The sequence below is a fragment of the Rhinopithecus bieti genome, unplaced genomic scaffold (genome assembly GCF_001698545.2).
Source record: "Rhinopithecus bieti isolate Rb0 unplaced genomic scaffold, ASM169854v2 scaffold_9670, whole genome shotgun sequence".
NCBI classification, from domain to species: Eukaryota; Metazoa; Chordata; class Mammalia; order Primates; family Cercopithecidae; genus Rhinopithecus; species Rhinopithecus bieti.
In genome coordinates this window covers 23075-36468 of record NW_016806180.1, presented here as the reverse complement: position 1 = coordinate 36468, position 13394 = coordinate 23075, and positions in this window count along the sequence as shown.

Here is a 13394-nt window from a genome sequence, read left to right as displayed (position 1 = left end):
TTTTCCACAACCTTAACAGTGACAGACATTATTACGAATTTTAAATTTTACCTAGTAGTTTTTTAAAGTTTGCCCATTTTTTATTGCATTATTTGTCCTTTTTGCATCAATATTTAGAAGGCTTTGACTAGGAAGAATATTAACTCTTTGGTTGCCATAGGTGTGTTCAATAATGTTTCCTACTATTTGATTTTTGGCTTTATCTATGATATCTTTCATTATACAGAATATTTCAAATTCATATAGTTATATATGTCCTGTATTTTCTTTATAAATCTTGAATTTCCTGTCATGTGTAAGAATGTTTTATTCATCCCAGGGTTATACAAATATTTGCCTGCATTTTCTGATTCTTTCATTGGTTGATTGCTGCATTTAGATCTTTCATTTATCTTAGGTTTGTTTTTGCACATGGAGTGAAATTGAAATCTACTATATTTTATTCCTGACAGATAAACAATTAAACACCTTTTTTCTCACTGAAAATAATGTCACACTGATTATATATTCTTGGTATTCTTCCTCGTCTTTCTGTTCTAGTTTATTGATCTAATCATCCATTTCTTTGTCAACCCCTTACTATTTTGATTAGGGTTATTATAGTTTTATCTGGTAAGGTATGTTCCCCACCCCTCCAAACTAGTTCCGGAAAACACCAAATGCATGGGCATTCTGATTGAGATTACGTTGAAAATACAAATTCGCTAAGGGAGATTGTTTTTCAATGGTAAGTTCTCCCATTGGGCACAAGGTAAACCTCTCAGTTCATTTTGGCTCTGGTTTTGTCTTTTTCAATGAGATTTTATAGCTTGCTTCCATGGGTCCTGCCCCCCTTGCTAAATTTTAAAACTATATATAAAATTAAAACAGCTTTTCAAGATTCTGTTCAAGATTCTAAATCTCTTCTTTACACTAGTGCCTCTTAAAACCACCTTCATTGGAATCACATTGTAAAATACTTACAAAAATGTATATTCTGGCTGGACGCAGAGGCTCACGCCTATAATCCCAGCACTTTGGGAGGCCAAAGGAGGTGGATCCTGAGGTCAAGAGATCGAAACCATCCTGGACAACATGGAGAAACCCCGTCTCTACTAAAAATACAAAAAATAGCTGGCACACGCCTGTAGACCCAGCTACTTGGGAGACTGAGGCAGGAGAATCACTTGAACCTGGGAGCTGGAGGTTGGCAATAGAGTGAGACTCCGTCTCAAAAAAAAAAAGTATATTCCTATGTCTCCCAAAACTTAAGTCAAAATCTCTGGGTGTGCCCCAGAAACCTGCATTTAAATGAATTCCTAAAGGTGGCACCAGTGTACACTGAAGGCCGAGGGCATTGCTTTTGTGTACTTTACCCAAATAGGACCAAACATGCACCCTCTCCACACCTCCCTGTTTAACTGAGTTGGAATAGATCAGTTTCCAACACCTTCTCCCACTGGAACTCTTTAACCAAGCCCATCCCCCCGCTTTGGGGCCATGAGAATTGATGTGTTCTTCTCAGGGGGAGCATACCAGCATCTCTCAGGATACATTTTTTAAAGGAGCTGATAATGCCTAAGACCATCATTGTTGATTCTGGCAAGGCTGAAAATAGCAGCAACCAGCAAATATTTCGCCCTTCTTGTGGCTTTTGGCAGTGTTGCAGCTGTTGCCTCATCTAGTGAATGTGCCAGGCCTAAGGGCAAACAGACACTTAATTAGGTTAGGGTGAGCTTCAAAAACTTGAGAGTAGGCAGAGCAGTAATGCCCACCACACTTTCTCACTAAGAATACTCAATGCGTGCAAAGAAGTAATTATCCCAAGAAGCCATGGTTTCTTTCTCCTACCCCTCACCTTTTTTGTCTGTTTTATTTGACATCCATGACCTGATAGAGTTACTCATTCAAAGAATGCAGTGGTGTTCAATCATGCAATAGGAACCATGCACTATGAAATACCTGAAAGTCAGTGTTGGTCTTTAGATGTGAGTTTCAGCATGAGCTGAGTTTCAACAACCCTTGGTATCAACAGCAGAGCCCTATTAATAGAAGAAAAACAGTCCAACCCTGGCCTGACGGAAAAATCAAGGTGAACGTGGTCTTTTCTTTTCTTTTCTTTTTTTTTTTGAGACGGAGTCTCACTCTGTCGCCCAGGCTGGAGTGCAGTGGCGCGATCTCGGCTCACTGCAAGCTGTACCTCCTGGGTTCACGCCATTCTCCTGCCTCAGCCTCCCGAGTAGCTGGGAATACAGGTGCCTGCCACCACGCCTGGCTAAGTTTTTTGTATTTTTTTTTAGTAGAGACGAGGGGTTTTGTTTGTTTGTTTGTTTTGTTTTTTTGAGACAGAGTCTCTGTTGCCCAGGCTGGAGTGCTGTGGCGCGCTCTCAGCTTACTGCAATCTCCACCTCCTGGATTCAACCAATTCTCTGCCTCAGCCTCCCAAGTAGCTGGGATTACAGGCGCCTGCCACCACATCAGGCTAATTTTTGTATTTTTAGTAGAGACGGGGTTTCACTATCTTGGCCAGGCTGGTCTTGAACTCCTGATCTCGTGATCCACCTGCCTCGGCCTCCCAAAGTGCTGGGATTATGGGCGTGAGCCACTTCCCTTGTCCCAAAGTGAACGTGCTCTAATCAAAAAGAGACTCAGTTTTCTTGAAAATTCATGCTTGGTTGGTCAGACCATGCCCAGTGGGGCCACTGGGGACATTTTCAATATAGTTGACTATATATTTTATTGATTGTTGTTGTACAAAATGACAACCATCTGCTACCTATAAGCAAGGATCTCGTATGGTCAAGCTAGAATTCAGGGGGCATCTTTTGTCTTTTGAGACTGGCTAGAACAGCAGTACTTCTTTCTGTCCTTCTCAGTCATAGACTGAGGGGACCACTGGTCCATCAAGGGCCAGAGGAAACTAAATCACAAATGCACATGTGTGCACATACATATTCATCTATTCTAGGCTCCATTTATTTGGTTGCCCCATTGCTTGTGCTATTTCTTGTTTCATTGTGTGTGGAGTGTGTGTGTGTGTGTGTGTGTGTGTGTGTGTGTTATGCTGTTATGATTTGTGGTTTGTCAATTCAGCTAGGCTAATTCCCCAGAATTTCCCAGTATGTGGGAGGGGTGGGATTTTATGAGAGATACTCTCTCATAAAAGTTGGAAGGCAAGCCGCAGGTAATCTGTAGCATGCACACACTTTCTCCTAGGCGTTTCTGTGAAGGGACTTTGCAGATATAAATAAAGTCCTTAATCAGTTGACTTTAAATTAGGGAGATTATCTTGGGTGGGCTTTAACCAATTGAAATGCCTTAAAAGAGGACATATGCCTTTCCTGGAAAGACAGCAAGCAGTTCCTCCCTGTGGACAGCAGTTTTAGTCCATGCATGTGGTGTGTGTGCTTGTTTTTGTTTGTGTGTATGGTGGGTGTGTTGTGTTTGTATGTGATGTATGTGTTGTACGGTATGAGTATGCTGTTTGTGTATATGTGTCATGTCTGGGGTGTGTGTGTGGTGCATATGCACATGCACACTCGAGCCTGCACACTAGACCAGAAATAAAGCCAAGTTCATTTTCAAGACCTATTCCAGATTAAAGCAGAGCCCAAGGCCTTCCTGGTTCATTCTCAAACTGGGCTGTCGTGAGGGAAACCAACATAAAATTGGGGTTGCTTGACCCAATATATTGTTATTCATCTGATGTCCAATTTATCAGTTGCTCAATTTTCCAGTCATTGTGGCATAAAATGCAAAACTATTCATGCAGAAACATTCACTGAATTCAATAGATCTTGGAATATTTGATCCCCTCAGGCCATCACCTGTCACAGATATGACAGATACATTAGGCTGTTTGCAAGTGAGAGAATTATATAGCATTTAAAAGTACCAAGAGAGGATCAAGTTTGTCAGGAATGAATTTTGTGTAATAACTTCTATGGAGAGAAGCTGATGTGTTCAATGGGATTGACGAAGGAAGCCTAAATTGAAGGGGACACTTGACAAAATGATGGGCAGTCGCCCAGTCTACTTTCGGGAATAAGCGGGCCACTGCTCCTAGAATGGCAGCCTGCAGGACTGAGTGGACTGTGAACCTCCAAGAAGATACCCGGGCTGCTCTCTGTGCCTGCCAGAGCTTGCCACTGGAGTAAGAGTCTCTGTGCTTTGTCTCTCTAGATATGTAAGGGAAGGGCTCTGTCTTCCAAGACAGCTGACCACACAACAGGGTAATCTTTTCCAGACCACTAAGATAATGTTGGCAGAAGGTTTTAGCCTCTTAAGAACAAAAGTGATGTGCAGATATAGGAATGGATTAACAACCATGGGCAGCGGATCCCTGCTTCTCACATCTAACTCATTAAATATCATGATGTAACTATTGGCTCCCACTAATAAAACACAGATCCCAGTCAACACAGCCTAATAAGATAATCCTTTCTATTATGATAATATCTTTGAAATGAGTTTTTAATTATTATTTTTACAAAGCATCTGCAGGTGTTAAGCCTATCACATTGGCCCATTAGTTGAGCAATCCCAACCTGAGATTTTATTATTATTATTACTACTATTTTTGCTAGAGGACATAGCGCCTTCTTCATTAACTGTAGATCATTTCAACAAGGAATTCTTTTGACTGTATTTAAGTGCAGAGTTTTCTTTTTACCCCCTTCATCTTTTCCTAGCTTAAGCCAAAATGTTTAAATATGCAAATAAGACTGCCTCCCCACCCTACATTAATAGCTGTATCCTCAAATAGTGTCTCTGCTCGTGCCTGTTGAGGCAGCTTTCTGGGCCATTACCCTAGAAGCATGCTGCCACCTGTTCAGTGAGAGAAGGATGGTTCTCATCTCAAGTAGGCTGGGCCCCACTCCATGGCATGGCTCTGGAGAATCATTAGGAGACGGTGAGATGGGATGGTTAGTGACAGCATCTCCAGCCTGACAAGGTGGTTGGCTCATTGCTCATTCTTTTGTTCCTTTGACAGCTGTTGAAGGACTGGAGGGATGAAAGGAGAGCCTTGCTCCAGGGATGTAGGCATGAGCCGGACCCTGCCTGGCAGAAGCAGCAATGTGGGGAGAGCCCGAGGTAGCGTGAGGGCTGCAGCTTTGCCTCCTCAAGATTGCCGTGTGGACCCTTTCTGAAAACCAGCAGGTGTCTGTAGACGGGACTTAAAATGTCAAGATGTCAGTATCACAATTTAGGGATTGGGGAGAGAGGAAAATTATAGTAATTGCTGTGGAGTTTTTTTTTGTTTGTTTTTTTGTTTTTTTGTTTTTTGTTTTTTTGAGACGGAGTCTTGCTCTGCCGCCCAGGCTGGAGTGCAGTGGCTGGCTCTCAGCTCACTGCAAGCTCCCGAGTAGCTGGGACTACAGGCGCCCGCCTCGTCGCCCGGCTAGTTTTTTGTGTTTTTTAGTAGAGACGGGGTTTCACCGTATTAGCCAGGATGGTCTCAATCTCCTGACCTCATGATCCGCCCGTCTCGGCCTCCCAAAGTGCTGGGATTACAGGCTTGAGCCACTGCGCCCAACCTGCTGTGGAGTTTAATCCACATGGTACAAACGGGCAGCCTGTGACCTAAGTATGACCCATGGACATTTTTTGGTTTTCCCCCACAGAGTTGAGCCACATTGTATATTTTAAAATATATATATATTCAATTGTGCTTTACCACATAAAGCAGATTTCACATAACATTTTCAAATTCCAGCTGACCTCAAAGAATCAACAAATCTGGTCACCCTGGGTGCGTGCTCCTACATGCAACAATGGCAGGCGCTGGGCTGCAGGAACTCCTTTCCACAGAATGGAATTCTCTGCTGGGGTAGTTCCTACTCCTCTCTGCCATCTCCCCAACGCGGAGCTCATGCGTCCACTCTCTGTCCCTGCACATGCACTGTTTATTGCACTGAAGATGAGGAAGACATCACCTTGTAGGAAGTGACAAACAGTCATACAAGCTTAAAATGCAAACAGAGAATGTTGAAAGAACACAATGTAAGGTGCTTTTATGAAACAACTTTGACCACTCTACCCATTTATATTATTATGACTTGCCCAGCCTTGTTGGTATTGGGGTTTTCGAGCAGTATTTTTACTGGATTTGGGGACATCTTTTTTAAACGGCATAGAAGACAGGTGTGTTTTGATAGAGGTGGGCATTGTAGAGATGTCCAGGGCAAAAGCCCTGCCAGGCAGGGGCCCCAAGACACCTGGGGAGGGCACATTTCTGAGCTCACAGAAGGAGGCTTCTGGAATTCAGGAGGAGGTAGGGTGGCCTACTGTCCTGGTTTTTCTGGATCTGAGGAGTTCCTGGAATGCAGAACTTTCAGTGCTAAAAACAGGAAAGTCCCTGCTATATAGAGGTGGTTGGTCAGGCTAGGAGGAGCAAAGTGGTCAAGAGATCACTAGAATGAGCCCTGCCTTCTTCACAACCTTGTCCAGAGACAAACTCAGTGGTTGCTCCTCTCACTGTCTTGGGCCTAGACATGGCTGGTTCCTCAGGACCCTGGAGTCTCACTTGTCACTAAGGACTGTACATACATAACGCTGGTGTGCCTAATTCCCTTAGTGTTCTGTAGAACGGATCTGGCCTGGGTTTAGGCTTGGAGTTCCTTTGAGAAACTCAAATGGCTAGTCAGTTTGGTTTGCTTCTAGCTCATAAGCTCCCTGGAGTCTCTCCCTGAGCTGGAGAAAGAGGAGCTGGGAGCCATTGACAGGCATGTTGGGTGCTAAAGAGGACAAGCATGACGCTAAAATAAAGTTGCTTGGCCTGAAATGTTGTTATTCATCTGGTTTCTAGTTTACCAATCACTCTACCTGAAGATTCCCTGAAGAGTCATTTTTAAGGGAAAACGATTAGTTACCCTTGGCAGAGGAGGATTTGTAGCATCACCTCTTTTCAGGGTCATTTTCTCCAAGTCAAATGGCTGTTCCCCAAGCCTCCCCCTGCCAATCCCCATCCTTCCTTATTTGGACAGCTCAGCATTTGCCTCCCCGGTGATTCCTTCCTACCCCAGCTCCACCTGGCTCAGTCACCGCCATGAACCTCCCGGTCCCCTGGGCTCCCCCGCATCCTGATGACCGAGCACCACGTTCATATGTAATTCAGATTTCACTATATTGGAATACCTGATAAGTCAATCTGGGCTCAGCTGAGTTTTATTGTGGCTTATATTTTATGAAAAAAGGCTTTCACTAAACAAATCAATACTGACAACAAAATTACATGCACGTTTGGTTTAATAAAGAGGACAATCTGCCAAAACTCTCTTCATGCTTTGGGGCCTACTTCAAATCCCTTGACATCTGTAATAAGTGTCTGGCACACAATGCAGGCTGGACACGTTCTCTTTCCTCTTCTGGAAACCTTCCCTCATCATGATTCAGGCCTAACTGACCTCTCCCTCCTCTGATCTTCATGGCAGTTTGGGGCCTGGAACTTCTTTGAGTGTGAACTTGCTCCTTCTGTAGTCAATTCTTTCCCAGTGTGTACCAAACACCTTTCCCATGTCACTTCAGATGTGTTGGTTTCACCTACCTCTGGTAGAACCGTCTTCTACCTGCAGAACCGTGAGTCAAGCAAACCTCTTTTTTTTTTATAAGTTACCCAGCCTTAGATATTCCTTCATAGCCATGCAAAGGTACTAAGACAGCTTCTGCCTAAGATTTCACTGGGGAAAAGTAACTCTGTTGCTAAATTGTGTCTTTGGCTTCTTTCTGGACAGTCACCATGTGGTGACCAGCTCTGCACAGGCTGTGACCAACTCCAGTCAGCACAGTCCCACGGTGGCTCACTCGTGCCTGGAGCCTATGCCCTGCGTCTCCTTCCCAGTTGATGCTGAGACATGAGATGTTGCATGACCCACAAGGCGACCACACATGCTCAACCTAAAGTGTGGGGGACGCTCTGCAGAACAATTTATGACCAACAGGAAACAAGAGCCAAAGGATGAATTGTTCCCCCCTTTCTGTCTTCTGGACCCATTGCTCTGAGACATATTTAGTCTTATAGCCTCTGAAAAGATGGCCCTGTGTGACCAAGCAGTCAGTAGAGGTTGGTTGGTAGTGCATCCTGCTAGTGGCTCCCCATCTTTCCCTTTGCTCTTTCCTGCATCCTGGAAGGAGAATGCCTAATAAGACAGTTGCATGTTAAGTCTGCTCTCAGGTAGTGTTTTTCCGGCAACTCAAGCATATATTTTTCATACACCCCCCACTTCAGTCACTTTCTTCCTACCTGTTTTGAAAGTGTCTTGAAGCCAAGTTAAGATGAAAACATGGAGGTTAATCCCAGGGATCAGTAAATGGGCAACTTGTTGAGTCTGGGTATGGCTCGGTTCAGGAGGAGGAGCCACCAAGGCAGGATACAGAGAACAAATGGATGAACTGTGGTGTTCACGGGTCTCTTCACACATGGTACTTAGAGTTTTCTCTGTTTCTGTTTTCAACCAGGCTATTCTGGAAGCTTTAGAGGAGGCTGGTCTTCTTCAGCAAAAAGATGATTGCCTGGGATGTCAGTTTCAGTTTTGAAAATGTCACTGGAAGGAAAACCTCAAGTGATACTGTGGCTGTTTCTCCCGTGTATTTTTCACCAGCTCTTAATTATAGAATTTTGCCTTATTCTATGATGGGAAAATATACATGCCATAGAATTTGCCACATTCATTATTTTTTTTGTGTACAGTTCAGTGGCATTAAGTACATTCACATTGTGGTGCGACCATCAGCACCATCCATCTCCGGAACTCATTCATCATCCCAAACAGAAACTCACACCCATGTAACACCAACTCCCCATTCCCCCTCCCACCGACCACCATTTTACTTTCTGTCTCTATGAACCTGACTACTCTAGACCTCATACTAGTAGAATCATACAGGATTTGCCTTTTTATGACTGGCTTATTTCACTTCACATAATGTCCTCAAGGTTCATCCATGGTATGTATGGCGTGTGTCAGAATTTCCTTTCTGTTTAAGGATGAATAAATCATAGGATTTTAAAGCTTAAAAATCTAAAAGTTTTCCTCTGTTCACTAAGGTGAAAATCAGTGGGGTATTGACAATGCTATGGGTGGACTGAGACCCCTCTGAGACTGCTGCCTGAGTGACAGTAGGGGTTTACTGGGCTAGCGGAGGAGGCAAAGCTACTGTCTTCATCCGCCCAGTACTGGGTTCCTAATATCATCTGGATATTTATCTCCTCCAAGGATCATGTTAAAATTTGATCCCCCATGTTGGAAGTGGGGCCTGGTGGGAAATGTTTGGGTCCACAGGGGCAGATCTCTCCTGAATGACTTGGTGCCATCCCCAAGGTCATGAGTGAGTTCTCACTCTATTAGTTCCCATGAGAGCTGCTTGTTAAAAAGAGCCTGGCACCTTCCCCCTACTTCTCTCTCACTTCCTGTCTCTCTGTCATCATGTGATCTCTGCACATGCCGCCTCCCCTTTGCTTTCCACCATGAGTGGAAGCAGCCTGAAGCCCTCCCTGGAAGTGGATGCTGGCACCATGCTACCTGTACAGCATGCAGAACCACAAGCCAAACAAACCTCTTTTCTTTATAAATTACGCAGCCTCAGGTATTCCTTCATAGCAATGCAGATGTACTAAGAGAGCTTCTGCCTAAGATTTCACTGGGGAAAAAGAGTTCTGCTGCTAAAAATAGCCTGAAAACCTTTAGAGTCACCTACTTCTTCTCCATTTGCCTTTCCTTACATTTCTACATTCTCTGCCATTTCTCTCCCCATCTGATGATAGTTCCTGAGTATATGTCATCCTGGCTCTGAAAAAAAGCCAAAAACCTACTGCCATTCAGACCTCACCATGGATTAAAAGAAGGATCCCACTCTGCCCTGGTTCAGAATGGGTATGGATATGGCACCAAGGGTGATTTAGGTCAGTTCCAAGCACACCGCACTACTGAAAAAACGGCACTGTTGTGAGATCTGTTCAGTGGACCTGAAAATTAACTTCACAGCTGAAACTGAAGCAACTCAACACTTTTCCTCCCAGTGCCTACCTGGACTCCTCTCACACCAGGAAGAAAATCAGAGAGTGTAATAATTACAAATAGATATGCCACATGGTCCAAGCTGCTGGAATCAAATCCAGACTTATATTGTCCTTCATAGACCTAGTGGGCTACATAACTATACTCCCTGCCTTTCTTCCAAACACACCCTAAACTTTCCCACTTCTTTTTTTTTTTTTTTTTTTACCGGATAAACATGTTTTCTCCATCTGGGAAGGCCTCCATCTGTAGCATCCAAATATCACAGCCTGGACCGAGGACCTGAAATGATGTTTTCACCTGGAGGTGCAGCTCCATGTGGGTCCTAAAGCCTGAGAGTCAAAGCCTGCTCAGTCATTAGAAGCCCTTCCTGACCAGCCATGGGGGAGCCCCTGGAAATAGTCATCTTCCCTTGTCCCCAGAGTCCAGGGAGCTCCAGGGAAGGATCTGGCACCTTGGGTTCCCAAAGGGCAATGCAGCTTGTCAATTCTACACAATCTGGGGGCAGCTTGTCTCCAAACTGGCATTTTGGTGCAGAATCCTGGCAATTAGAATCTCTCTCCAGCCTTAATAGGGATGTATGTTATGCCTGATCAGGAACTGAAGACTAGGGGAATGTAGAAGGGTTTGGCCCTAATGCCTGGTTTCTGCTAGTAACTTTCCTTTATACTCTACTTCTGACAGAACTCACTGTTACATCCTGGGATGTCATTGCCGTAAACTTTAATGAATGCTCTGCCCATTACAAGATCATTGTGCAAACTTAATTCCAAAGAGTGCCTTAACAAAGATGGCTCATTTTGTCTGTGATTGTTGAATGAATGAATGAGTAGGAGGGGACTCAGTCACAGTCAGTTTAACAGCGCTCTTCATCAGAGAATTCTCCTGTCTCCTGGACTTCCAACTGACATCAGCCAGCACTTTTGTGCCCAGCGTCTGACTGCCCAAAATGAATGGACTAAGTGAACATTCAGTAGCAAGGTGTTGTACCACCTACCTGAGTGATAATTTGATTTCAGTTTCTGTCAACCCACATTTCACTTCAAACTCTCTTGTCTCCAGTGATTATCTTTGGCTCTGCTTCTTCCCCTGGTTACCTGGTAATTGCAGCTGATACTTGTATGCTTGAGCTCCAGGTTGGTTGGGCAGATTTGCAGGGTATCTTATTAGGTGCTTTAAATAGGCAAATGGCAGGCTCCAGAGGACTTTCTTATTCCCTCCCTAAGAAACCAGCTGCACTTTTCCCCTAATGTCCTATGTCCCTGTTAACCTCATTTCCCACCGAAAGTCCAAGCCTCCAGGGTCTTCCACCAACACTTAGACTTTTGTCTCCATGTGGCTTCTTTGCACATCCCTTAATCTGACCCAAGTTCCCAACCCTCTTCAATCCTCTGAACCTCTGCGCTGAGCTCTATAAAAGCATTGGTTTGTTATCAGTTTAAATCCTCTCAATCCTTTTATTTATTATTATTTTTTGAGACGGAGTCTCGCTCTGTTGCCCAGGCTGGAGTGCAGTGGTGAAATCTTGGCTCACTGCAAGCTCCGCCTCCCAAATTCACGCCATTCTCCCGCCTCAGTCTCCCGAGTAGCTGGGACTACATATGCCCACCACCAGGCCCAGCTAAATTTTTTTTTTCTGTATTTTTAGTAGAGACAGGGTTTCACTGTGTTAGCCAGGATGGTCTCGATCTCCTGACCTCGTGATCTGCCCGCCTCAGCCTCCCAAAGTGCTGGGAATACAAGTGTGAGCCACTGCTCCCGGCCTAAATCCTCTATATTCTTAACTGTTTCAATAAAAGCTCTCTCCCATTGCTTTCTCCTATTTTAGGCTTTATGTTGTTTTGAATTGGCACATAATAATTATACTATGGGGTATAGTGCCATTTTCCATACATGTATAAATTGTGTAATGATCAAATCAGAGTATTCAGCATATTCATCACCTTAAACATGTATCATTTTCTTATGATGAGAACATTAAAAGGAAGGATGGGAAGGGATTTGTTAATGGGTACAAAGTTCCAGTTAGATAAGAGGAACAAGTTCTGGTGTTCTGTTGCCCCAGCAGGGCATCTATAGTTAACAACATTGCATCGCATCTCTCTCCTGTTTCTTGCTGCAACTGAAACACAGCGCCCTCGGAGGACTCTGCTTTCCCTGGAGCCCTCTTAAGCTGTGGCTTGCTTGTTTCTCCCATACTCCATGCGCTTGGACCTGGAGTGGCGCAAGTGCCTTCTTTGCTCCTCATTGTTCCTTGCAGAGCACTTCTTCTCTCCACCAGAAAACAAAAGCAAACAAAACAAAACAGGAAACAGCCCGGATCCTGGAAGAAAATGCCATCTGATTATGCTGTCTGCCACTACTCCTCCTCTTTTCAGTCATTCAACTTGCAACCATGCACCCTAATGCGTTAATGATCTTATACCTATCCCACTGCCTTCTCTCTCCCTCAATTCCTGCCTGCTTCTTGGCAACATCAACATTCACATCGACAAGCATCTCGAACCACGAGTCCCTCAGATCCTTCCCCTCCTTAATTCTGCCCCCATCCCAGCCTTCCATCTCATGGTCATAGTCTGTCTTGTCATTATTCAAACTAGATCAGCTCTAAAACCTTGATGTCCAACATTTCATTCTCTAACCAGAGCCTCTCTTACTTTTGGGCTCACCTGCCCTAGGTTCTCACTCCAAAAATTCTTTGCTCTGCTGGGACCTCTGATCCTTTGGTCCTTCAGACCACTGTCTGTCCAGACCTCTCCTAATATCCTCACTTCCCTCCCATCTAGTTTAGATTTCATGGCCCATTATTATAATTTCTCTTCCCCTGTCACTCTCACTAGTCAAAACCCCAAATGTAGTTAATTCTGCCTCTCCACTTCCCCAACCCCTGCATCTGAGCAGCTAACTATAGTTGCAAAAAAACAGAAGGATGTGCTGATGGATCTTGCTTTAACATTATGAAAACAGAGCCCCAGGAGGTCCTCATTATGCTTCCAGATCCTACTACACTCTCCTTTCCTTGCCACCCCTCCTGTCCGTGGTGATCTCGCTTTAACATTAGGAAAGTAGAAGCTCACGGGAGAAAATGTCCTCATTCACTTATCACCAAATCCATGTGTATCCTGTGGTTCCATAGGATACATGTCTTCCCCTCATTGAATTGTTACAATGGATGACAATAAGAAGAAAAAGAGCTAACATTTATTGATTGCTTCCTAGTCCACATACAGTTATAAGTGTTTTATATGCATTAATACACTTAATCCACATCACAATCGTGTGTAATAGATACAATGACCATTTCTACTTCTCAGGTAAGGAAACTGAGGCACGAGGAGATTAAGTTGCTTAAGTGAATGGTGTTAAATGCTTTTATCTAAAAAGACAACTCCTCCATTT